The sequence below is a fragment of the Oncorhynchus kisutch genome, unplaced genomic scaffold (genome assembly GCF_002021735.2).
Source record: "Oncorhynchus kisutch isolate 150728-3 unplaced genomic scaffold, Okis_V2 Okis01b-Okis20b_hom, whole genome shotgun sequence".
In the NCBI taxonomy this organism is placed as follows: Eukaryota; Metazoa; Chordata; class Actinopteri; order Salmoniformes; family Salmonidae; genus Oncorhynchus; species Oncorhynchus kisutch.
The window spans coordinates 13464864-13491744 of NW_022261978.1; the positions used below are offsets into that span (position 1 = coordinate 13464864).

At 50.1% G+C, this 26881-nt stretch overlaps 1 pseudogene; it reads left to right on the top strand.

Moving 5' to 3' along the window:
• The window catches only part of LOC116358850 (protein kinase C beta type-like), a 65983-nt pseudogene extending 39185 nt beyond the window's left edge, over nucleotides 1–26798 (top strand).
• The last annotated feature ends 83 nt before the right edge of the window (nucleotides 26799–26881 follow it).

A 26881-nucleotide genomic window follows, 5' to 3' on the forward strand; every position in this document is an offset into this window, starting at 1 on the left:
TAGTATTCCCACCATGTTCCTGCAGTATTCCCACCACGTTCCTGTAGTATTCCCGCCACGTTCCTCTAGTATTCCCGCCACGTTCCTCTAGTATTCCCACCACGTTCCTGTAGTATTCCCACCACGTTCCCATAGTATTCCCACCACGTTCCTGCCAGTATTCCCACCACGTTCCTGTAGTATTCCCACCACGTTCCTGCTGTATTCCCACCACGTTCCTGTAGTACTCCCACCACGTTCCCAACAACGTTCCTGTAGTATTCCCACCACGTTCCTGCAGTATTCCCACCACGTTCCTGTAGTATTCCCACCACGTTCCTGCAGTATTCCCACCACATTCCTGCAGTATTCCCACCACATTCCTGTAGTATTCCCACCACGTTCCCAACAACGTTCCTGCAGTTATTCCCACCACGTTCCTGCAGTATTCCCACACGTTCCTGTAGTATTCCCACCACGTTCCTGTAGTATTCCCACCATGTTCCTGCAGTATTCCCACCACGTTCCTGTAGTATTCCCACCACGTTCCCGTAGTATTCCGCCACGTTCCTCTAGTATTCCCACCACGTTCCTGTAGTATTCCCACCACGTTCCCGTAGTATTCCCACCACGTTCCTGCAGTATTCCCACCACGTTCCTGTAGTATTCCCACCACGTTCCTGCAGTATTCCCACCACGTTCCTGTAGTACTCCCACCACGTTCCCAACAACGTTCCTGTAGTATTCCCACCACGTTCCTGCAGTATTCCCACCACGTTCCTGTAGTATTCCCACCACGTTCCTGCAGTATTCCCACCACATTCCTGCAGTATTCCCACCACGTTCCTGTAGTATTCCCACCACGTTCCCAACAACGTTCCTGTAGTATTCCCACCACGTTCCTGCAGTATTCCCACCACGTTCCTGTAGTATTCCCACCACGTTCCCAACAACATTCCCGCAGTTTCCCCACCTTTCTCCAATGTCCCCTCAGGGAAAAATCACAGGGATAAGACAGGCACCTGGAGCGGGTTTGTGTGTTTGTTAAATATTGATTATGTAGCCACTGATTAAATGGCTGTTAAATGAGCCTGACATTAATAAAGACAAGGTCAGCACTGTCCTGTTCTTCTGGCTGCTCTTGTTTCATGGGTCTATCTAAAAGAACAGGAGAGGGTCAGTCAACAGGCTACTCTCTATGTCTCTCTCTCTCTCTGTCTCTCTCTGTCTCTCTCTCTCTCTCTCTCTCTCTGTCTCTCTCTGTCTCTCTCTGTCTCTCTCTCTGTCTCTCTCTGTCTCTCTCTGTCTCTCTCTGTCTCTCTCTGTCTCTCTCTGTCTCTCTCTCTCTCTGTCTCTCTGTCTCCTCTGTCTCTCTCTGTCTCTTGCTCTCTCTCTGTCTCTCTCTATCTTTCTCTCTGCCTCTATCTGTGTCTGTGGTAAAGCAGTGTTGACCGTTGCCCTCTCCCCTGTTGACCTCGTAAAGCATGAGAGATAATGGAATGTGCAGCGTGGCACCGCTAGGTCAATCAACTAATAACACACCTCAACACATACAGTTGAAGTCAGAAGTTTACATACACTAAGTTGACTGTGCCTTTAAACAGCTGGGAAAATTCCAGAAAATGATGTCATGGCTTTTAGAAGCTTCTGATAGGCTAATTGACATCATTTGAGTCAGTTGGAGATGTACCTGTGGATGTATTTCAAGGCCTACCTTCAAACTCAGTGCCTCTTTGTTTGACATCAAAGAAATCAGCCAAGACCTCAGAAAAAAACATTGTAGACCTCCACAAGTCTGGTTCATCCTTGGAGCAATTTCTAAACGCCTGAAGGTACCCACGTTCATCTGTACAAACAATAGTACACAAGTATAAACACCACGGGACCACTCAGCCGTCATACTGCTCAGGAAGGAGACGCCTTCTGTCTCCTAGAGATGAACGTACTTTGGTGCTAAAAGTGCAAATCAATCCCAGAACAACAGCAAAGGACCTTGTGAAGATGCTGGAGGAAACAGGTACAAAAGTATCTATATCCACAGTAAAACGAGTCCTATGTCAACATAACCTGAAAGGCTGCTCAGCAAGGAAGAAGCCACTGCTCCATAACCGCCATAGAAAAGTCTGGCTATGGTTTGCAACTGCACATGGGGACAAAGTTGTGGAGGGGCTTTGCTGCAGGAGGGACTGGTGCGCTTCATAAATAGATGGCATCATGAGGCAGGAAAATGATGTGGATATATTGAAGCAACATCTCAAGACAGTCAGGAAGTTAAAGCTTGGTCTCAAATGGGTCTTCTAAATGGACAATGACCCCAAGCATACTTCCAAAGTTGTGGCAAAATGGCTTAAGGACAACAAAGTCAAGGTATTGGAGTGGCCATCACAAAGCCCTGACCTCAGTCCCATAGAAAATGTGTGGGCAGATCTGAAAAAGCGTGTGCGAGTAAGGAGGCCTACAAACCTGACTCAGTTACACCAGCTCTGTCATGAGGAATGGGACAAAATTCACCCAACTTATTGTGGGAAGCTTGTGGAAGTCTACCCGAAACATTTGACCCAAGTTAAACAGTTTAAAGGCAATGCTACCAAATACTAATTTAGTGTATGTAAACTTCTGACTCACTGGGAATGTGATGAAAGAAATAAAAGCTGAAATAAATCATTCTCTCTACAATTATTCTGACATTTCACATTAAAATAAAGTGGTGATCCTAACTGACAGGGAAATCTGACTAGGACTAAATGTCAGGAATTGTGAAAAACTGAGTTTAAATGTATTGAGCTAAGGTGTATGTAAACTTCTGACTTCAACTATATTGTGAGTGACCCACACAAAGGGTATCTCTCTCTCTCCCTCACTCATCTCTACCTCACCCTCACCCATCTCTCTCCCTCACACTATGAGTTCCAGGACTGGTATGTTGGATAACAGTCACATTGTGAGTTCCTGGGATAACAGTCACATTGTGAGTTCCAGGGATAACAGTCACATTATGAGTTCCTGGGATAACAGTCACATTGTGAGTTCCTGGGGAGTTGTGTTGGATAACAGTCACATTATGAGTTCCTGGGATAACAGTCACATTGTGAGTTCCTGGGATAACAGTCACATTGTGAGTTCCAGGGATAACAGTCACATTATGAGTTCCTGGGATAACAGTCACATTGTGGTCTGACCTTGTCTTTGTTAAGGTCATATTGTGGTTACCTCTCTCAATACGATTCAATTCAAGGGGCTTTATTGGGAAACACAACATTGCCAAAAGTGACAAAAAAACATTTTGATAATTAGCGGGTGTCGGCCTAATTCATAGGATATTTATGTCTATTTAAAGGTTAAATAAATACTATTTTTCTTGCAAAATTCTGCATGCAGAGTCTCAATTTGGTGTTTGTCCCATTTTGTGAAATCTTGGTTGGTGAGTGGACCCTAGACCTCACAACCTCTCTCTCTCTGTTTTTCTCTGTCTCTCTCTCTCTCTGTCTCTCTCTCTCTCTGTCTCTCTCTCTCAATTCAATTCTCTCTCTGTCTCTCTGTCTCTCTCTCTCTCTGTCTCTCTCTCTGTCTCTCTCTCTGTCTCTCTCTCTCTCTGTCTCTCTCTCTCTCTCGGTCTCTCTTTCTCTCTCTCTCTCTCTCTCTCTCTCTCTCTCTCTCTCTCTCTCTGTCTCTCTCTGTCTCTCGGTCTCTCTTTCTCTCTCTCTCTCTCTCTCTCCAGGACCCGAGAAGTAAACACAAGTTTAAGGTCCATACCTACTCCAGCCCTACGTTCTGTGACCACTGTGGATCCCTACTCTACGGGTTGATACACCAGGGCATGAGATGTGACCGTACGTAGTACTGTGTGTGTTGCAGTGAGACTGGACATATTGCTGTGTGTGTGGTGTGTTGTGTGTGTGTTAATCCCATTGTTTATAGCAGAATACATAAGTCTCCCAGTAACAGCTATATGTGATACACCAACCCAGTAACAGTAGCTGCTATATGTGACACCAACCCTGTAAGACAGTGACACCTAGTGGAACACAGCAGCTCTGTGGTAATACCCTGGAGAGACACACAGCAGCTCTGTGGTAATACCCTGGAGAGACACACAGCAGCTCTGTGGTAATACCCTGTAACAGAACTGGAGAGACACACAGCAGCTCTGTTGTAATACCCTGTAACAGAACTGGAGAGACACACAGCAGCTCTGTGGTAATACCCTGTAACAGAACTGGAGAGACACACAGCAGCTCTGTGGTAATACCCTGTAACAGAACTGGAGAGACACACAGCAGCTCTGTGGTAATACCCTGTAACAGAACTGGAGAGACACACAGCAGCTCTGTTGTAATACCCTGTAACAGAACTGGAGAGACACACAGCAGCTCTGTTGTAATACCCTGTAACAGAACTGGAGAGACACACAGCAGCTCTGTGGTAATACCCTGTAACAGAACTGGAGAGACACACAGCAGCTCTGTGGTAATACCCTGTAACAGAACTGGAGAGACACACAGCAGCTCTGTGGTAGTACCCTGTAACAGAACTGGAGAGACACACAGCAGCTCTGTGGTAATACCCTGGAGAGACACACAGCAGCTCTGTGGTAATACCCTGTAACAGAACTGGAGAGACACACAGCAGCTCTGTGGTAATACCCTGGAGAGACACACAGCAGCTCTGTGGTAATACCCTGTAACAGCCGTAGAACTGGAGAGACACACAGCAGCTCTGTGGTAATACCCTGTAACAGAACTGGAGAGACACACAGCAGCTCTGTGGTAATACCCTGGAACAGAACTGGAGAGACACACAGCAGCTCTGTGGTAATACCCTGTAACAGAACTGGTGAGACACACAGCAGCTCTGTGGTAATACCCTGTAACAGACGTAGAACTGGAGAGACACACAGCAGCTCTGTGGTAATACCCTGTAACAGAACTGGAGAGACACACAGCAGCTCTGTGGTAATACCCTGTAACAGAACTGGAGAGACACACAGCAGCTCTGTGGTAATACCCTGTAACAGAACTGGAGAGACACACAGCAGCTCTGTGGTAATACCCTGTAACAGAACTGGAGAGACACACAGCAGCTCTGTGGTAATACCCTGTAACAGAACTGGAGAGACACACAGCAGCTCTGTGGTAATACCCTGTAGCAGCCGTAGAACTGGAGAGACACACAGCAGCTCTGTGGTAATACCCTGTAACAGCCGTAGAACTGGAGAGACACACAGCAGCTCTGTGGTAATACCCTGTAACAGAACTGGAGAGACACACAGCAGCTCTGTGGTAATACCCTGTAACAGAACTGGAGAGACACACAGCAGCTCTGTGGTAATACCCTGGAGAGACACACAGCAGCTCTGTGGTAATACCCTGGAGAGACACACAGCAGCTCTGTGGTAATACCCTGTAACAGCCGTAGAACTGGAGAGACACACAGCAGCTCTGTGGTAATACCCTGTAACAGAACTGGAGAGACACACAGCAGCTCTGTGGTAATACCCTGTAACAGAACTGGAGAGACACACAGCAGCTCTGTGGTAATACCCTGTAACAGCCGTAGAACTGGAGAGACACACAGCAGCTCTGTGGTAATACCCTGTAACAGAACTGGAGAGACACACAGCAGCTCTGTGGTAATACCCTGTAACAAAACTGGAGAGACACACAGCAGCTCTGTGGTAATACCCTGTAACAGAACTGGAGAGACACACAGCAGCTCTGTGGTAATACCCTGTAACAAAACTGGAGAGACACACAGCAGCTCTGTGGTAATACCCTGGAACAGAACTGGAGAGACACACAGCAGCTCTGTGGTAATACCCTGTAACAGAACTGGAGAGACACACAGCAGCTCTGTGGTAATACCCTGTAACAGAACTGGAGAGACACACAGCAGCTCTGTTGTAATACCCTGTAACAGAACTGGAGAGACACACAGCAGCTCTGTTGTAATACCCTGTAACAGAACTGGAGAGACACACAGCAGCTCTGTGGTAATACCCTGTAACAGAACTGGAGAGACACACAGCAGCTCTGTGGTAATACCCTGTAACAGAACTGGAGAGACACACAGCAGCTCTGTGGTAGTACCCTGTAACAGAACTGGAGAGACACACAGCAGCTCTGTGGTAATACCCTGGAGAGACACACAGCAGCTCTGTGGTAATACCCTGTAACAGAACTGGAGAGACACACAGCAGCTCTGTGGTAATACCCTGGAGAGACACACAGCAGCTCTGTGGTAATACCCTGTAACAGCCGTAGAACTGGAGAGACACACAGCAGCTCTGTGGTAATACCCTGTAACAGAACTGGAGAGACACACAGCAGCTCTGTGGTAATACCCTGGAACAGAACTGGAGAGACACACAGCAGCTCTGTGGTAATACCCTGTAACAGAACTGGTGAGACACACAGCAGCTCTGTGGTAATACCCTGTAACAGACGTAGAACTGGAGAGACACACAGCAGCTCTGTGGTAATACCCTGTAACAGAACTGGAGAGACACACAGCAGCTCTGTGGTAATACCCTGTAACAGAACTGGAGAGACACACAGCAGCTCTGTGGTAATACCCTGTAACAGAACTGGAGAGACACACAGCAGCTCTGTGGTAATACCCTGTAACAGAACTGGAGAGACACACAGCAGCTCTGTGGTAATACCCTGTAACAGAACTGGAGAGACACACAGCAGCTCTGTGGTAATACCCTGTAGCAGCCGTAGAACTGGAGAGACACACAGCAGCTCTGTGGTAATACCCTGTAACAGCCGTAGAACTGGAGAGACACACAGCAGCTCTGTGGTAATACCCTGTAACAGAACTGGAGAGACACACAGCAGCTCTGTGGTAATACCCTGTAACAGAACTGGAGAGACACACAGCAGCTCTGTGGTAATACCCTGGAGAGACACACAGCAGCTCTGTGGTAATACCCTGGAGAGACACACAGCAGCTCTGTGGTAATACCCTGTAACAGCCGTAGAACTGGAGAGACACACAGCAGCTCTGTGGTAATACCCTGTAACAGAACTGGAGAGACACACAGCAGCTCTGTGGTAATACCCTGTAACAGAACTGGAGAGACACACAGCAGCTCTGTGGTAATACCCTGTAACAGCCGTAGAACTGGAGAGACACACAGCAGCTCTGTGGTAATACCCTGTAACAGAACTGGAGAGACACACAGCAGCTCTGTGGTAATACCCTGTAACAAAACTGGAGAGACACACAGCAGCTCTGTGGTAATACCCTGTAACAGAACTGGAGAGACACACAGCAGCTCTGTGGTAATACCCTGTAACAAAACTGGAGAGACACACAGCAGCTCTGTGGTAATACCCTGGAACAGAACTGGAGAGACACACAGCAGCTCTGTGGTAATACCCTGTAACAAAACTGGAGAGACACACAGCAGCTCTGTGGTAATACCCTGGAACAGAACTGGAGAGACACACAGCAGCTCTGTGGTAATACCCTGTAACAGAACTGGAGAGACACACAGCAGCTCTGTGGTAATACCCTGGAACAGAACTGGAGAGACATATATACACTGAGTTTACAAAACATTAGGAACACCTTCCTAATATTGAGTTGCACCCCGTTTTCCCCTCAGAACGGCCTCAATTCTTCGGGGCGTGGGACTCTACAAGGTGTAGAAAGCGTTCCACAGGGATGCTGGTCCATGTTGACTCCACAAGGTGTCGTAAGCGTTCCACAGGGATGCTGGCCCATGTTGACTCTACAAGGTGTCATACGCGTTCCACAGGGATGCTGGCCCATGTTGACTCTACAAGGTGTTGAAAGCGTTCCACAGGGATGCTGGTCCATGTTGACTCTACAAGGTGTCTAAAGCGTTCCACAGGGATGCTGGTCCATGTTGACTCCACAAGGTGTCATACGCGTTCCACAGGGATGCTGGCCCATGTTGACTCTACAAGGTGTCATACGCGTTCCACAGGGATGCTGGCCCATGTTGACTCTTAATGCTTCACACAGTTGTGTCAAGTTGGCTGGATGTCCTAGGAGGGGTGGACCATTCTTGATACACACCGGGAAACTGTTGTGTGAAAAACCCAGCAACATGGCAGTTCTTGACCCTGTCTCCTCCCCTTAAACTTAAACCCCTCCCCTTCATCGTTAACCCCTCCCCCTCCCCTTCACCTTTAACCCCTCCCCTTCACCTTTAACCCCTCCCCTTCATCTTTAACCCCTCCCCTTCATCTTTAACCCCTCCCCTTCATCTTTAACCCATCTCCTCCCCTTCATCTTTAACCCCTCCCCTTCATCAACACCGATCTGAAGTGGATTTAACAGGTGACATGAATGAGGGATCATAGCTTTCACTTGGTCTGTCATGGAAAACAGCAGGTGTTCTTAATGTTTTGTCCAGCAGCTCTACGATCCTACCCTGTAACACAGTGCCCCCTTGTGGCCAGACATGGAAAACAGCAGGTGTTCTTAATGTTTTGTCCAGCAGCTCTACGATCCTACCCTGTAACACAGTGCCCCCTTGTGGCCAGACATGGAAAACAGCAGGTGTTCTTAATGTTTTGTCCAGCAGCTCTACGATCCTACCCTGTAACACAGTGCCCCCTTGTGGCCAGACATGGAAAACAGCAGGTGTTCTTAATGTTTTGTCCAGCAGCTCTACGATCCTACCCTGTAACACAGTGCCCCCTTGTGGCCAGACATGGAAAACAGCAGGTGTTCTTAATGTTTTGTCCAGCAGCTCTACGATCCTACCCTGTAACACAGTGCCCCCTTGTGGCCAGACATGGAAAACAGCAGGTGTTCTTAATGTTTTGTCCAGCAGCTCTACGATCCTACCCTGTAACACAGTGCCCCCTTGTGGCCAGACATGGAAAACAGCAGGTGTTCTTAATGTTTTGTCCAGCAGCTCTACGATCCTACCCTGTAACACAGTGCCCCCTTGTGGCCAGACATGGAAAACAGCAGGTGTTCTTAATGTTTTGTCCAGCAGCTCTACGATCCTACCCTGTAACACAGTGCCCCCTTGTGGCCAGACATGGAAAACAGCAGGTGTTCTTAATGTTTTGTCCAGCAGCTCTACGATCCTACCCTGTAACACAGTGCCCCCTTGTGGCCAGACATGGAAAACAGCAGGTGTTCTTAATGTTTTGTCCAGCAGCTCTACGATCCTACCCTGTAACACAGTGCCCCCTTGTGGCCAGACATGGAAAACAGCAGGTGTTCTTAATGTTTTGTCCAGCAGCTCTACGATCCTACCCTGTAACACAGTGCCCCCTTGTGGCCAGACATGGAAAACAGCAGGTGTTCTTAATGTTTTTTCCAGCAGCTCTACGATCCTACCCTGTAACACAGTGCCCCCTTGTGGCCAGACATGGAAAACAGCAGGTGTTCTTAATGTTTTGTCCAGCAGCTCTACGATCCTACCCTGTAACACAGTGCCCCCTTGTGGCCAGACATGGAAAACAGCAGGTGTTCTTAATGTTTTTTCCAGCAGCTCTACGATCCTACCCTGTAACACAGTGCCCCCTTGTGGCCAGACATGGAAAACAGCAGGTGTTCTTAATGTTTTGTCCAGCAGCTCTACGATCCTACCCTGTAACACAGTGCCCCCTTGTGGCCAGACATGGAAAACAGCAGGTGTTCTTAATGTTTTGTCCAGCAGCTCTACGATCCTACCCTGTAACACAGTGCCCCCTTGTGGCCAGACATGGAAAACAGCAGGTGTTCTTAATGTTTTTTCCAGCAGCTCTACGATCCTACCCTGTAACACAGTGCCCCCTTGTGGCCAGACATGGAAAACAGCAGGTGTTCTTAATGTTTTGTCCAGCAGCTCTACGATCCTACCCTGTAACACAGTGCCCCCTTGTGGCCAGACATGGAAAACAGCAGGTGTTCTTAATGTTTTTTCCAGCAGCTCTACGATCCTACCCTGTAACACAGTGCCCCCTTGTGGCCAGACATGGAAAACAGCAGGTGTTCTTAATGTTTTGTCCAGCAGCTCTACGATCCTACCCTGTAACACAGTGCCCCCTTGTGGCCAGACATGGAAAACAGCAGGTGTTCTTAATGTTTTTTCCAGCAGCTCTACGATCCTACCCTGTAACACAGTGCCCCCTTGTGGCCAGACATGGAAAACAGCAGGTGTTCTTAATGTTTTGTCCAGCAGCTCTACGATCCTACCCTGTAACACAGTGCCCCCTTGTGGCCAGACATGGAAAACAGCAGGTGTTCTTAATGTTTTTTCCAGCAGCTCTACGATCCTACCCTGTAACACAGTGCCCCCTTGTGGCCAGACATGGAAAACAGCAGGTGTTCTTAATGTTTTGTCCAGCAGCTCTACGATCCTACCCTGTAACACAGTGCCCCCTTGTGGCCAGACATGGAAAACAGCAGGTGTTCTTAATGTTTTTCCAGCAGCTCTACGATCCTACCCTGTAACACAGTGCCCCCTTGTGGCCAGACATGGAAAACAGCAGGTGTTCTTAATGTTTTGTCCAGCAGCTCTACGATCCTACCCTGTAACACAGTGCCCCCTTGTGGCCAGACATGGGAACTTCAATACATTGCATCAAACTTCATCCCAGAAAGACCAGAACTAAAATCTTGTTTAATTGGCCACAGATGCTCCATTAAGCTCTGGGTAAATGCAACATAGTGCCCCCCCCCCCCCCCCCAGACAGAGACTCTCAGCCACAGCATGGTGCCCCCCCCAGACAGAGACTCTCAGCCACAGCATGGTGCCCCCCCCACCCCCCTCTCAGCCACAGCATGGTGCCCCCCCTCAGACAGAGACTCTCAGCCACAGCATGGTGCCCCCCCCAGACAGAGACTCTCAGCCACAGCATGGTGCCCCCCCCCCAGACAGAGACTCTCAGCCACAGCATGGTGCCCCCCCCCCAGACAGAGACTCTCAGCCACAGCATGGTGCCCCCCCCCCCCTCTCAGCCACAGCATGGTGCCCCCCCCCCCCCTCTCAGCCACAGCATGGTGCCCCCCCCAGACAGAGACTCTCAGCCACAGCATGGGCTAAATGTCCACTTCCCATCCCATATTTGAGAAATGCAAATCAAATATTTGGAAAACAGCAGGTGTTCTTAATGTTTTGTCCAGCAGCTCTACGATCCTACCTGTAACACAGTGCCCCCTTGTGGCCAGACATGGGAACTTCAATACATTGCATCAAACTTCATCCCAGAAAGACCAGAACTAAAATCTTGTTTAATTGGCCACAGATGCTCCATTAAGCTCTGGGTAAATGCAGCATAGTGCCCCCCCCCCCCCCCCCCCCCCAGACAGAGACTCTCAGCCACAGCATGGTGCCCCCCCCCAGACAGAGACTCTCAGCCACAGCATGGTGCCCCCCCACCCCCCTCTCAGCCACAGCATGGTGCCCCCCCCACCCCCCTCTCAGCCACAGCATGGTGCCCCCCCTCAGACAGAGGCTCTCAGCCACAGCATGGTGCCCCCCCCAGACAGAGACTCTCAGCCACAGCATGGTGCCCCCCCCCCAGACAGAGACTCTCAGCCACAGCATGGTGCCCCCCCCCCAGACAGAGACTCTCAGCCACAGCATGGTGCCCCCCCCCTCTCAGCTCTCAGCCACAACATAGTGCCCCCCCAGACAGAGACTCTCAGCCACAGCATGGTGCCCCCCCCCCAGACAGAGACTCTCAGCCACAGCATGGTGCCCCCCCCCCAGACAGAGACTCTCAGCCACAGCATGGTGCCCCCCCCCCCTCTCAGCCACAGCATGGTGCCCCCCCCCCCCTCTCAGCCACAGCATGGTGCCCCCCCCAGACAGAGACTCTCAGCCACAGCATGGTGCCCCCCCCCCCCCTCTCAGCCACAGCATGGTGCCCCCCCCAGACAGAGACTCTCAGCCACAGCATGGGCTAAATGTCCACTTCCCATCCCATATTTGAGAAATGCAAATCAAATATTTGCAAAATTTCTCTTTTAATGTTTTCAATGAGGAAAATACTTGATTGGAATTTGGTTTGATTTCTGAATCGACTGGAATTGACCCCCAACCCGTGTGTGTGTGGTGTGTGTGCGTGTGTGTGTGTGTGTGTCTCTCTCTCTAGATTGTATGATGAACATCCATAACCTGTGTGTGTGTGTGTGTGTGTGTGTGTGTGTGTGTGTGTGTGTGTGTGTGTGTGTGTGTGTGTGTGTGTGTGTGTGTGTGTGTGTGTGTGTGTCTCTCTAGATTGTATGATGAACATCCACAACCGATGTGTGTCTAACGTTCCCAGTCTGTGTGGAACGGACCACACTGAGAGGAGAGGACGCATCCAGATCACCGCAGATATCAAGGACAACAAACTCACCGTCTACAGTCAGTACACACACACACTCCCTGCAGCAAATCATTTAACCCCCTCGACTGTATTGACACGAGAGACTCTGAGGAACACGTCTGTGTTCTCCGAACAGGTTGACCTACTGAAGTGGAAAGGGGAGACTCTGTGTTCTCCGTTTAGCTCTACGACCCCCACAAGTGTCAGGAGACTCATCTGAAGTCTGTATCGTCCATGTGCCACATTTAGTTTGGTAGAGTCCGAACCGTTTGGGCTGCAAACTAATGGGAGGCCACTGTGGAAAGGGGATGTTTTCATAAACAATCCCCCCCCTCCCTCCCTCCACACACACACACACACACAAGTACGAGTGTCACGGGACTCGTCTGAAGCCCATGTTCTGTTATAATCTCCACCCGGCACAGCCAGAAGAGGACTGGCCACCCCTCATAGCCTGGTTCCTCTCTACCCAGTACGGCCAGAAGAGGACTGGCCACCCCTCATAGCACTGGCCATCCCTCATAGCCTGGTTCCTCTCTACCCAGTACAGCCAGATGAGGACTGGCCACCCCACATAGCCTGGTTCCTCTCTACCCAATACAGCCAGATGAGGACTGGCCACCCCACATAGCCTGGTTCCTCTCTACCCAATACAGCCAGATGAGGACTGGCCACCCCACATAGCCTGGTTCCTCTCTACCCAGTACAGCCAGATGAGGACTGGCCACCCCACATAGCCTGGTTCCTCTCTACCCAGTACAGCCAGATGAGGACTGGCCACCCCACATAGCCTGGTTCCTCTCTAGGTTTCTTCCAAGGTTTTGGCCTTTCTAGGGAGTTTTTCCTAGCCACCGTGCTTCTACACCTGCATTGCTTGCTGTTTGGGGTTTTAGGCTGGGTTTCTGTACAGCACTTTGAGATATCAGCTGATGTACGAAGGGCTATATAAATACATTTGATTTGATTTGAAGGTAACTGTACCGGGTTTTTTTCTAAACGAATGGAAGTATGGAGGTAGTTTTGTGCCTACCGCAGAAAAAGGGTTAAATATGTCTCCTAGATTTAGGACACTTAAACACCTTGTTTCTCATGAGGGGGGGTACCTACAGGGGTCCTACAATTCAGCTAAATGATCCCATGGTATGACCATCTTAAACAATTCCACATGTCATCTCAGCACCCCTCCCTCCCCCCAAACATCTTAGACCCTAAAGAATTACCAAGCAGGTTGTGGCTTTAAACTGGAAACCTGAGTCTTGTTCGGAGCACTGTTTGTGTGTGTGTGTGTGTGTGTGTGTGTGTGTGTGTGTGTGTGTGTGTGTGTGTGTGTGTGTGTGTGTGTGATGGGGCGGAACTGGAAAGTCCATTATTTGATCAATGATCCAACGATTGACCCACATCACCAGAACACTCGGCTCACCCAGAGAAGAGGATTGATTGTTCTGTACTGACTAACTAAACTGGTGGTTAAGTGTTAACAAATGGAGCATCCAGAACCAAGTAGAGACAGACAGAGCTGTTTAGAGAGGGAGAGGGGGGGGGGGGGGGGGTGGGGGGTAGAGAAAGACCTGTTCAGGATAGAGATAGAGAGGGGGGGGGGGGGGGGGGTAGAGAGAGAGCTGTGTTACTGTACCCTGTCCTGCTGTGTTACTGTACCCTGTCCTGCTGTGTTGCTGTACCCTGTCCTGCTGTGTTACTGTGTTACTGTACCCTGTCCTGCTGTGTTACTGTACCCTGTCCTGCTGTGTTACTGTACCCTGTCCTGCTGTGTTACTGTGTTACTGTACCCTGTCCTGCTGTGTTACTGTATCCTGTCCTGCTGTGTTACTGTGTTACTGTACCCTGTCCTGCTGTGTTACTGTACCCTGTCCTGCTGTGTTACTGTACCCTGTCCTGCTGTGTTACTGTGTTACTGTACCCTGTCCTGCTGTGTTACTGTACCCTTTCCTGCTGTGTTACTGTACCCTGTCCTGCTGTGTTACTGTGTTACTGTACCCTGTCCTGCTGTGTTACTGTGTTACTGTATCCTGTCCTGCTGTGTTACTGTACCCTGTCCTGCTGTGTTACTGTGTTACTGTACCCTGTCCTGCTGTGTTACTGTGTTACTGTACCCTGTCCTGCTGTGTTACTGTACCCCTGTCCTGCTGTGTTACTGTACCCTGTCCTGCTGTGTTACTGTGTTACTATACCCTGTCTTGCTGTGTTACTGTACCCTGTCCTGCTGTGTTACTGTGTTACTGTACCCTGTCCTGCTGTGTTACTGTACCCTGTCCTGCTGTGTTACTGTGTTACTGTACCCTGTCCTGCTGTGTTACTGTACCTGTCCTGCTGTGTTACTGTGTTACTGTATCCTGTCCTGCTGTGTTACTGTACCCTGTCCTGCTGTGTTACTGTACCCTGTCCTGCTGTGTTACTGTGTTACTGTACCCTGTCCTGCTGTGTTACTGTACCCTGTCCTGCTGTGTTACTGTGTTACTGTACCCTGTCCTGCTGTGTTACTGTACCCTGTCCTGCTGTGTTACTGTACCCTGTCCTGCTGTGTTACTGTACCCTGTCCTGCTGTGTTACTGTGTTACTGTACCCTGTCCTGCTGTGTTGCTGTACCCTGTCCTGCTGTGTTACTGTGTTACTGTATCCTGTCCTGCTGTGTTACTGTACCCTGTCCTGCTGTGTTACTGTACCCTGTCCTGCTGTGTTACTGTACCCTGTCCTGCTGTGTTACTGTGTTACTGTACCCTGTCCTGCTGTGTTACTGTACCCTGTCCTACTGTGTTACTGTATCCTGTCCTGCTGTGTTACTGTACCCTGTCCTGCTGTGTTACTGTACCCTGTCCTGCTGTGTTACTGTACCCTGTCCTGCTGTGTTACTGTACCCTGTCCTGCTGTGTTACTGTGTTACTGTACCCTGTCCTGCTGTGTTACTGTGTTAATGTACCCTGTCCTGCTGTGTTACTGTGTTACTGTACCCTGTCTTGCTGTGTTACTGTACCCTGTCCTGCTGTGTTACTGTGTTACTGTATCCAGTCCCTGCTGTGTTACTGTACCCTGTCCTGCTGTGTTACTGTACCCTGTCCTGCTGTGTTACTGTACCCTGTCCTGCTGTGTTACTGTACCCTGTCCTGCTGTGTTACTGTGTTACTGTACCCTGTCCTACTGTGTTACTGTACCCTGTCCTGCTGTGTTACTGTGTTACTGTACCCTGTCCTGCTGTGTTACTGTGTTACTGTACCCTGTCCTGCTGTGTTACTGTACCCTGTCCTGCTGTGTTACTGTACCCTGTCTTGCTGTGTTACTGTACCCTGTCCTGCTGTGTTACTGTGTTACTGTATCCTGTCCTGCTGTGTTACTGTACCCTGTCCTGCTGTGTTACTGTGTTACTGTACCCTGTCCTGCTGTGTTACTGTGTTAATGTACCCTGTCCTGCTGTGTTACTGTGTTACTGTACCCTGTCCTGCTGTGTTACTGTACCCTGTCCTGCTGTGTTACTGCGTTACTGTACCCTGTCCTGCTGTGTTACTGTGTTACTGTACCCTGTCCTGCTGTGTTACTGTACCCTGTCCTGCTGTGTTACTGTACCCTGTCCTGCTGTGTTACTGTACCCTGTCCTGCTGTGTTACTGTGTTACTGTACCCTGTCCTGCTGTGTTACTGTACCCTGTCCTGCTGTGTTACTGTGTTACTGTACCCTGTCTTGCTGTGTTACTGTACCCTGTCCTGCTGTGTTACTGTACCCTGTCCTGCTGTGCTACTGTACCCTGTCCTGCTGTGTTACTGTACCCTGTCCTGCTGTGTTACTGTACCCTGTCCTGCTGTGTTAATGTACCCTGTCCTGCTGTGTTACTGTACCCTGTCCTGCTGTGTTACTGTGTTACTGTACTCTGTCCTGCTGTGTTACTGTACCCTGTCCTGCTGTGTTACTGTGTTACTGTACCCTGTCTTGCTGTGTTACTGTACCCTGTCCTGCTGTGTTACTGTGTTACTGTATCCTGTCCTGCTGTGTTACTGTACCCTGTCCTGCTGTGTTACTGTGTTACTGTATCCTGTCCTGCTGTGTTACTGTGTTACTGTACCCTGTCCTGCTGTGTTACTGTACCCTGTCCTGCTGTGTTACTGTACCCTGTCCTGCTGTGTTACCGTACCCTGTCCTGCTGTGTTACTGTACCCTGTCCTGCTGTGTTACTGTGTTACTGTACCCTGTCCTGCTGTGTTACTGTACCCTGTCCTGCTGTGTTACTGTGTTACGGTACCCTGTCCTGCTGTGTTACGGTACCCTGTCCTGCTGTGTTACTGTGTTACTGTATCCTGTCCTGCTGTGTTACTGTACCCTGTCCTGCTGTGTTACTGTACCCTGTCCTGCTGTGTTACTGTACCCTGTCCTGCTGTGTTACTGTGTTACTGTACCCTGTCCTGCTGTGTTACTGTACCCTGTCCTGCTGTGTTACTGTGTTACTGTACCCTGTCTTGCTGTGTTACTGTACCCTGTCCTGCTGTGTTACTGTACCCTGTCCTGCTGTGTTACTGTACCCTGTCCTGCTGTGTTACTGTACCCTGTCCTGCTGTGTTGCTGTAGCCTGATTACTGATTATTGATCATATAGTGATATAGTGTTTCTGGATTGTGTTTGGTGCTGAATAGTTTATTGATTTTAAATTCCCTGTTGGTTTTACTCAGCCTGTCAGATATACAAACAGAGATTAATGTTTTCTTCAATCACTCTCATTGAGCAGCCCTCTCTCCTTCCTCTCTCCACCCTCTCTCCACCCTCTCTCTATCCTCTCCATCCTCTCTCCTTCCTCTCTCCACCCTCTCTCTATCCTCTCCATCCTCTCTCCATCCTCTCTCCATCCTCTCTCCACCCTCTCTCCATCCTCTCTCCATCCTCTCTCCACCCTCTCTCCACCCTCTCTCCACCCTCTCTCCATCCTCTCTCTATCCTCTCTCCATCCTCTCTCCTTCCTCTCTCTATCCTCTCTCCATCCTCTCTCCTCCCTCTTTCTATCCTCTCTCCATCCTCTCTCCTCCCTCTCTCCATCCTCTCTCCATCCTCTCTCCTTCCTCTCTCCACCCTCTCTCCACCCTCTCCATCCTCTCTCCATTCCTCTCTCCACCCTCTCTCCACCCTCTCTCCACCCTCTCTCCAACCTCTCTCCACCCTCTCTCCAACCTCTCTCCACCCTCTCTCCATCCTCTCTACATCCTCTCCACCCTCTCTCCACCCTCTCTCCACCCTCTCTCCATCCTCCTTCTCCGCCCTCTCTCTATCCTCTCCATCCTCTCTCCGCCCTCTCTCTATCCTCTCCATCCTCTCTCCACCCTCTCTCCATCCTCTCTCCATCCTCTCCACCCTCTCTCCGGCCCTCTCTCTATCCTCTCCATCCTCTCTCCATCCTCTCTCCATCCTCTCCATCCTCTCTCCATCCTCTCCCTCCATCCTCTCCACCCTCTCTCCACCCTCTCTCCATCCTCTCCACCCTCTCTCCACCCTCTCTCCATCCTCTCCACCCTCTCTCCCACCCTCTCTCCACCCTCTCCACCCTCTCTCCATCCCTCGCTCTCCATTCCCCTCTCTCCACCCTCTCCCTCCTCCAACCCTCTCTCCACCCTCTTCCCATCTCTCTCCACCCTCTCTCCATCCTCTCTCCATCCCTCTCCACCCTCTCTCCACCCTCTCTCCACCCTCTCTCCATCCTCTCTCCGCCCTCTCTCTATCCTCTCCATCCTCTCTCCGCCCTCTCTCTATCCTCTCCATCCTCTCTCCATCCTCTCTCCATCCTCTCTCCACCCTCTCTCCATCCTCTCTCCATCCTCTCTCCACCCTCTCTCCACCCTCTCTCCACCCTCTCTCCATCCTCTCTCCGCCCTCTCTCTATCCTCTCCATCCTCTCTCCACCCTCTCTCCATCCTCTCTCCATCCTCTCCACCCTCTCTCCGCCCTCTCTCTATCCTCTCCATCCTCTCTCCATCCTCTCTCCACCCTCTCTCCATCCTCTCTCCATCCTCTCCACCCTCTCTCCATCCTCTCTCATCCTCTCCACCCTCTCTCCACCCTCTCTCCATCCTCTCCACCTTCTCCCATCCTCTCTCCACCCTCTCCATCCTCTCTCCATCCTCTCCGCCCTCTCTCTATCCTCTCCATCCTCTCTCCATCCTCTCTCCACCCTCTCTCCATCCTCTCTCCATCCTCTCCACCCTCTCTCCACCCTCTCTCCATCCTCTCCATCCTCTCTCCATCCTCTCTCCACCCTCTCTCCACCCTCTCTCCATCCTCTCTCCATCCTCTCCACCCTCTCTCCATCCTCTCTCCATCCTTTCTCCGCCCTCTCCCAGACCTCTCAAAGCAGCAATACAGTACAGTTCATTTCATTTGAATTACAGTTTGACAATTTGTTAACTATTTATCTTCCCTCTCCTCTCCACCCTCTCCTCCTCTCCCTCCTCTCCACCCTCTCCTCCTCTCCCTCCTCTCCCTCCTCTCCACCCTCTCCTCCGCTCTCCAGTCCAGGAGGCTTGTAACCTGGTCCCCATGGACCCTAACGGTCTGTCTGACCCCTACGTGAAGCTCAAACTCATCCCCGACCCCAAGAGTGACACCAAGCAGAAGACCAAGACCATCAAGTGTAACCTGAACCCCACCTGGAATGAGAGCTTCACATTGTGAGACATCTCTACTCTTTATAATATCTTTGTTATACAGACCATCACATTTAGAGATATATTTCATGTTTATAATGTCTTCGGTTCAAAAAAAACAATTATTTTTAAATGATGCGATATCTCCTTTATTTATAATATCTTTGTTGTTAGAACCCTTAGGAGTCGGGAGAGCTCTAGACTTTACATTATCTTTGTTTTGAAGGAGATCCAGGCGTCACAGATAAACATACAGAAGGAAAGCTTTGTTTCTCTTCCTCCTCCTCCCTTCTGTGGTGCTCTGATGGAGTCTGATCTCTAATCTGTCTGGTGTTTAGTCTCAGTTGGTCATCGATTGTAGTTGATTGGTACCACGTCATCAATAGTTAGTGGGTTGTAGTCTCAGTTGGTCATCGATTGTAGTCGATCGGTACAACGTCATCAATAGTTAGTGGGTTGTAGTCGATCAGTACAACGTCATCAATAGTTAGTGGGTTGTAGTCGATCAGTACCACGTCATCAATAGTTAGTGGGTTGTAGTTGATCGGTACCACGTCATCAATAGTTAGTGGGTTGTAGTTGATCAGTACCACGTCATCAATAGTTAGTGGGTTGTAGTCGATCAGTACCACGTCATCAATAGTTAGTGGGTTGTAGTCGATCGGTACCACGTCATCAATAGTTAGTGGGTTGTAGTCGATCGGTACCACGTCATCAATAGTTAGTGGGTTGTAGTCTCAGTTGGTCATCAATAGTTAGTGGGTTGTAGTTGATCGGTACCACGTCATCAATAGTTAGTGGGTTGTAGTTGATCGGTACCACGTCATCAATAGTTAGTGGGTTGTAGTCTCAGTTGGTCATCAATAGTTAGTGGGTTGTAGTCGATCTGTACCACGTCATCAATAGTTAGTGGGTTGTAGTCGATCGGTACCACGTCATCCATAGTTAGTGGGTTGTAGTCGATCGGTACCACGTCATCAATAGTTAGTGGGTTGTAGTTGATTGGTACCACGTCATCAATAGTTAGTGGGTTGTAGTCGATCGGTACCACGTCATCAATAGTTAGTGGGTTGTAGTTGATTGGTACCACGTCATCAATAGTTAGTGGGTTATAGTTGATCGGTACCACGTCATCAATAGTTAGTGGGTTGTAGTCAATCAGTACCACGTCATCAATAGTTAGTTGGTTGTAGTTGATCGGTACCACGTCATCAATAGTTAGTGGGTTGTAGTTGATCGGTACCACATCATCAATAGTTAGTGGGTTGTAGTCGATCGGTACCACGTCATCAATAGTTAGTGGGTTGTAGTCGATCGGTACCACGTCATCAATAGTTAGTGGGTTGTAGTCGATCGGTACCACGTCATCAATAGTTAGTGGGTTGTAGTCTCAGTTGGTCATCAATAGTTAGTGGGTTGTAGTTGATCGGTACCACATCATCAATAGTTAGTGGGTTGTAGTTGATTGGTACCACGTCATCAATAGTTAGTGGGTTGTAGTCTCAGTTGGTCATCAATAGTTAGTGGGTTGTAGTTGATCGGTACCACGTCATCAATAGTTAGTGGGTTGTAGTCGATCGGTACCACGTCATCAATAGTTAGTGGGTTGTAGTCGATCGGTACCACGTCATCAATAGTTAGTGGGTTGTAGTCGATCAGTACCACGTCATCAATAGTTAGTGGGTTGTAGTTTATTGGTACCACGTCATCAATAGTTAGTGGGTTATAGTTGATCGGTACCCACGTCATCAATAGTTAGTGGGTTGTAGTCAATCAGTACCACGTCATCAATAGTTAGTTGGTTGTAGTTGATTGGTACCACGTCATCAATAGTTAGTGGGTTGTAGTTGATCGGTACCACATCATCAATAGTTAGTGGGTTGTAGTCGATCGGTACCACGTCATCAATAGTTAGTGGGTTGTAGTTGATCGGTACCACGTCATCAATAGTTAGTGGGTTGTAGTCTCAGTTGGTCATCAATAGTTAGTGGGTTGTAGTTGATCGGTACCACGTCATCAATAGTTAGTGGGTTGTAGTTGATTGGTACCACGTCATCAATAGTTAGTGGGTTGTAGTTGATCGATACCACGTCATCAATAGTTAGTGGGTTGTAGTTGATCGGTACCACATCATCAATAGTTAGTGGGTTGTAGTTGATCGGTACCACGTCATCAATAGTTAGTGGGTTGTAGTTGATCGGTACCACGTCATCAATAGTTAGTGGGTTGTAGTTGATCGGTACCACGTCATCAATAGTTAGTGGGTTGTAGTTGATCGGTACCACGTCATCAATAGTCAGTTGGTTGTAGTTGATCGGTACCACGTCATCAATAGTTAGTGGGTTGTAGTTGATCGGTACCACGTCATCAATAGTTAGTGGGTTGTAGTTGATCGGTACCACGTCATCAATAGTTAGTGGGTTGTAGTTGATCGGTACCACGTCATCAATAGTTAGTGGGTTGTAGTTGATCGGTACCACGTCATCAATAGTCAGTTGGTTGTAGTTGATCGGTACCACGTCATCAATAGTTAGTGGGTTGTAGTTGATCGGTACCACGTCATCAATAGTCAGTTGGTTGTAGTTGATCGGTACCACCGCTCATCAATAGTCAGTGGGTTGTAGTTGATCGGTACCACGTCATCAATAGTCAGTTGGTTGTAGTTGATCGGTACCACGTCATCAATAGTTAGTGGGTTGTAGTTGATCGGTACCACGTCATCAATAGTTAGTGGGTTGTAGTTGATCGGTACCACGTCATCAATAGTTAGTGGGTTGTAGTCAATCAGTACCACGTCATCAATAGTCAGTTGGTTGTAGTTGATCGGTACCACGTCATCAATAGTTAGTGGGTTGTAGTTGATCGGTACCACGTCATCAATAGTCAGTTGGTTGTAGTTTGATCGGTACCACGTCATCAATAGTCAGTTGGTTGTAGTTGATCGGTACCACGTCATCAATAGTCAGTTGGTTGTAGTTGATCGGTACCACGTCATCAATAGTTAGTGGGTTGTAGTTGATCGGTACCACGTCATCAATAGTCAGTTGGTTGCAGAAGCCTTTGACCTTTTTAAACATTTTCAATATCTGTGAACGATACTTTACACTCTGTCAAGATAAAGACATCGAGATAAAGTCTTGAACCGTTGCATCTTGGGAAGTATTGATTCTCTCTCTCTCTCCCTCGCTCTCTCGCTCTCTCTCTCTCCCTCTAGTCCTCTGAAGGACTCTGATAAGGACCGGCGTCTGTCGGTGGAGATCTGGGACTGGGATCTGACCAGCAGGAACGACTTCATGGGAGCGCTCTCATTCGGCATCTCAGAGCTCCAGAAACAAGGAGTGGACGGATGGTAAGATGGAGGGAGGGAGGGAGGGAGGGAGGGAGATGGAGGATGGAGGGAGAGGAGGATGGGAGGGAGGGAGGGAGGGAGGGAGGGAGGGAGGGAGGGAGGGAGGGAGGGAGGGAGGGAGGGAGGGAGGGAGGGAGAGGAGGATGGAAGGAGGGAGGGAGAGGATGGATTGAGAGAGAGATGGAGAGAGAGGAGGAGGGAGGGAGGAAGAGGAGGAAGAGGAGGATAGGATGGAGGGAGAGGAGGAGGAAGAGGAGGATGGAGGGAGGGAGGGAGAGAGAGATGGAGGATGGAGGGAGGGAGGGATGGAGGGAGAGGAGGATGGAGGGAGAGGTGAATGGAGGGAGGGAGAGAGATGGAGGATGGAGGGAGAGGAGGATGGAGGGAGGGAGGGAGGGAGGGAGGGGAGGGAGGGAGGGAGGGAGGGAGGGGGGGAGGGAGGGGAGGATGGTGAGATGGAAGGAGAGAGGGAGGGAGAGGAGGATGGTGAGATGGAAGGAGAGAGGGAGGGAGAGGAGGATGGTGAGATGGAAGGAGAAAGGGAGGGAGAGGAGGATGGTGAGATGGTGAGATGGAGGGAGGGAGGGAGGGAGGGGAGGGAGGGAGGGAGGGAGGGAGGGAGGGAGGGAGGGAGGGAGGGAGGGAGAGGAGGGAGAGGAGGACAGAGGTAGAGGAGGGCGGGAGGGAGGTAGGATGGAGAGGAGGGAGAGAGAGGAGGGAGGGTGGGAGGGGCATCTACAAACTCCAGAAACAAGGAGTTGGTGAGATGGAGGCTGGATAGGCTGAGTCTCCTCTGGCAGCTCTTGTTCCACGTCCATATGAGCAGTATACATCACGGCTGGATAGTAGTAGTAGTAGTGTTCATCTGTAGTGTTAGTGTTCATCTGTAGTGTTCATTCTGTAGTGTTCATCTGTAGTGTTCATCCGTAGTGTTAATCTGTAGTGGTAATCTGTAGTGTTAATCTGTAGTGTTCATCTGTAGTGTTCATCTGTATATTCTACAGGTTTAAATTGTTGTCCCAGGAGGAGGGAGAGTACTTTAATGTTCCTGTCCAACCAGACGGAGAAGATGGCAACGAGGAACTACGACAAAAGTTTGAGGTGAGAGAAACCGATGACATCACTGGCGGGAAGTGAGCGTGTGAACCAGAGGGAGGGATGCTGGTATTAAATCCTAGGCTGCAGTCCAAACACATTTTACCCGCTCAGTCCCCTGTTTCCAACCTCTATGTGACAGTCCCCCTGTTCAACCTCTATGTAACAGTCCCCTGTTCCAACCTCTATGTAACAGTCCCCTGTTCCAACCTCTATGTAACAGTCCCCTGTTCCAACCTCTATGTAACAGTCCCCTGTTCCAACCTCTGTAACAGTCCCCTGTTCCAACCTCTATGTAACAGTCCCCTATTCAACCTCTATGTAACAGTCCCCTGTTCCAACCTCTATGTAACAGTCCCCTGTTCCAACCTCTATGTAACAGTCCCCTGTTCCAACCTCTATGTAACAGTCCCCTGTTCCAACCTCTATGTAACAGTCCCCTGTTCCAACCTCTATGTAACAGTCCGCTGTTTCCAACCTCTATGTAACAGTCCCCTGTTCCAACCTCTATGCTAACAGTCCCCTGTTCCAACCTCTATGTAACAGTCCCCCTGTTCCAACCTCTATTAACAGTCCCCTGTTCCAACCTCAATATGTAACAGTCCCCCTGTTCCAACCTCTATGTAACAGTCCCCTGTTCCAACCTCCATATGTAACAGTCCCCTGTTCCAACCTCTAGTAACAGTCCCCTGTTCCAACCTCATATGTTAACAGTCCCCTGTTCCAACCTCTATGTAACAGTCCCCTGTTCCAACCTCTATGTAAACAGTCCCCCTGTTCCAACCTCTATGTAACAGTCCCCTGTTCCAACCTCTATGTAACAGTCCCCTGTTCCAACCTCTATTGTAACAGTCCCATGTTCCAAACCTCTATGTAACAGTCCCATGTTCCAACCTCTATGTAACAGTCCCCTGTTCCAACCTCTATGTAACAGTCCCCTGTTCCAACCTCTATGTAACAGTCCCCTGTTCCAACCTCTATCTAACAGTCACCCTGTCTCCACCTCTAACAGTCCCCTGTTCCAACCTCTATGTAACAGTCCCCTGTTCCAACCTCTATGTAACAGTCCCCTGTTCCAACCTCTATGTAACAGTCCCCTGTTCCAACCTCTATGTAACAGTCCCCTGTTCCAACCTCTATGTAACAGTCCCCTGTTCCAACCTCTATGTAACAGTCCCCTGTTCCAACCTCTATGTAACAGTCCCCTGTTCCAACCTCTATGTAACAGTCCCCTGTTCCAACCTCTATGTAACAGTCCCCTGTTCCAACCTCTGTCTGTAACAGTCCTCTGACCGTGATGAATGACGTGAGCTTAATGTTTAGAGAGAGAAAAGCAGATATTTATACTCTTCAGTCCTGACTGCAATTCTTCTAGATTGAAGAACATGTAATTAAGTTTTTATGGCAGTTATCAAACTCAAAATGTTGACCTAAGAAACTGTAACTCTGATCATAATGTTGTCTCTCCCCGTCAGAGGGCTAAGATTGGTCCCGGTAAGAACACAGACGGCTCCTCCTCTAACTCCACCTCTAAGTACGATAGCAACGGTAACCAGGACCGCGTCAAACTGACAGACTTCAACTTCATTATGGTGTTGGGCAAGGGCAGCTTCGGGAAGGTATGTGGAGGAGAGACTGTATGGGGGGGGGGACTGTATGGGGGAGGGGGGACTGATGGGGGGGGGGGGGGGGACTGTATGGGGGGGACGACTGTATGGGGGGGGGGACTGTATGGGGGGGGTCTGTATGGGGGGGGACTGTATGGGGGGGGTCTGTATGGGGGGGACTGTATGGGGGGGACTGTATGGGGGAGGACTGTATGGGGGAGGGGGGACTGTATGGGGGGGACTGTATGAGGGAGAGACTGTATGGGGGGGGACTGTATGGGGGAGGGGGGGACTGTATTGGGGGGGGACTGTATGGGGGGGACTGTATGGGGGAGGGGGGACTGTATGGGGGGCTGTATGGGGGGGGGGACTGTATGGGGGGGACTGTATGGTGGGACAGAGAGACTGTATGTGGGGGACGGGGAGGGTTTATGTGGGGGAGGGGGGACTGTATGGGAGGGGGGACTGTATGGGGGGGGCTGTATGGGGGGGGACAGAGAGACTGTATGTGTGTGCGTGGTTGGGGGGGGTGGACGAGACTGTATGGGAGACGGAGAGACTGTATGTATGTGGGGGACGGGGAGGGTGTATGTGGGGAGGGGGGACTGTATGTGGGGGACGGAGAGACTGGATGGAGAGACTGTATGTTGGGGACAGGGAGGGTGTGTTACTCTGTTAAAGATCCCCTCGTCTCTAGGTGATGTTAGCAGAGCGTAAAGGAGCAGACGAGCTGTATGAGGGGGGGGGACTGTATGTGGGGGGGGAGACTGTATGTGGGGGACAGGGAGGGGGTTGTGTTTACTCTGTTAAAGATCCCCTCGTCTCTAGGTGATGTTAGCAGAGTGTTAAGGAGCAGACGAGCTGTATGAGGGGGGTGGACTGTATAGGGGGGGGGACTGTATGTGGGGGGGGGACTGTATGTGGGGGGGAGGACTGTATGTGGGGGGGGGGGCTGTATGTGGGGGGGGGGGGGGACTGTATGTGGGGGACAGGGAGGGGGTGTGTTACTCTGTTAAAGATCCCCTCGTCTTAGGTGATGTTAGCAGAGCGTAAAGGAGCAGACGAGCTGTATGAGGGGGGGGACTGTATGTGGGGGGGGGACTGTATGGGGGGGAGACTGTATGTGGGGGGGGGACTGTATGTGGGGGACAGGGATGGGGTGTGTTACTCTGTTAAAGATCCCCTCGTCTCTAGGTGATGTTAGCAGAGCGTAAAGGAGCAGACGAGCTGTATGAGGGGGGGGGACTGTATGGGGGGGGAGACTGTATGTGGGGGGGACTGTATGTGGGGGACAGGGAGGGGGTGTGTTACTCTGTTAAGATCCCCTCGTCTCTAGGTGATGTTAGCAGAGCGTAAAGGAGCAGACGAGCTGTATGAGGGGGGGGGACTGTATGGGGGGGGGGACTGTATGTGGGGGACAGGGAGGGGGTGTTACTCTGTTAAGATCCCCTCGTCTCTAGGTGATGTTGCAGAGCGTAAAGGAGCAGACGAGCTGTATGTGGGGGGGAGACTGTATGTTGGGGGGACAGGGAGGGGGTTGTGTTACTCTGTTAAAGATCCCCTCGTCTCTAGGTGATGTTAGCAGAGCGTAAAGGAGCAGACGAGCTGTACGCTGTAAGATCCTGAAGAAGGACGTGGTGATTCAGGATGATGATGTGGAGTGCACCATGGTGGAGAAGAGGGTCCTGGCCCTGTCCGGGAAACCTCCCTTCCTCACACAGCTCCACTCCTGCTTCCAGACCATGGTAACCACAACAAACACACACACACACACACACGTCCTGACCAGCTCCACTCCTGCTTCCAGACCATGGTAACCACACCCAGAGAGAAACACCATTCTCAAGGCAGGTGGTCTGCTTTTATCAGTGTTTTCTGAGGTGAAACTCTGGGAATACTGAACAGTCTCTTCTCTCTCTCTCTTTCTCTCTT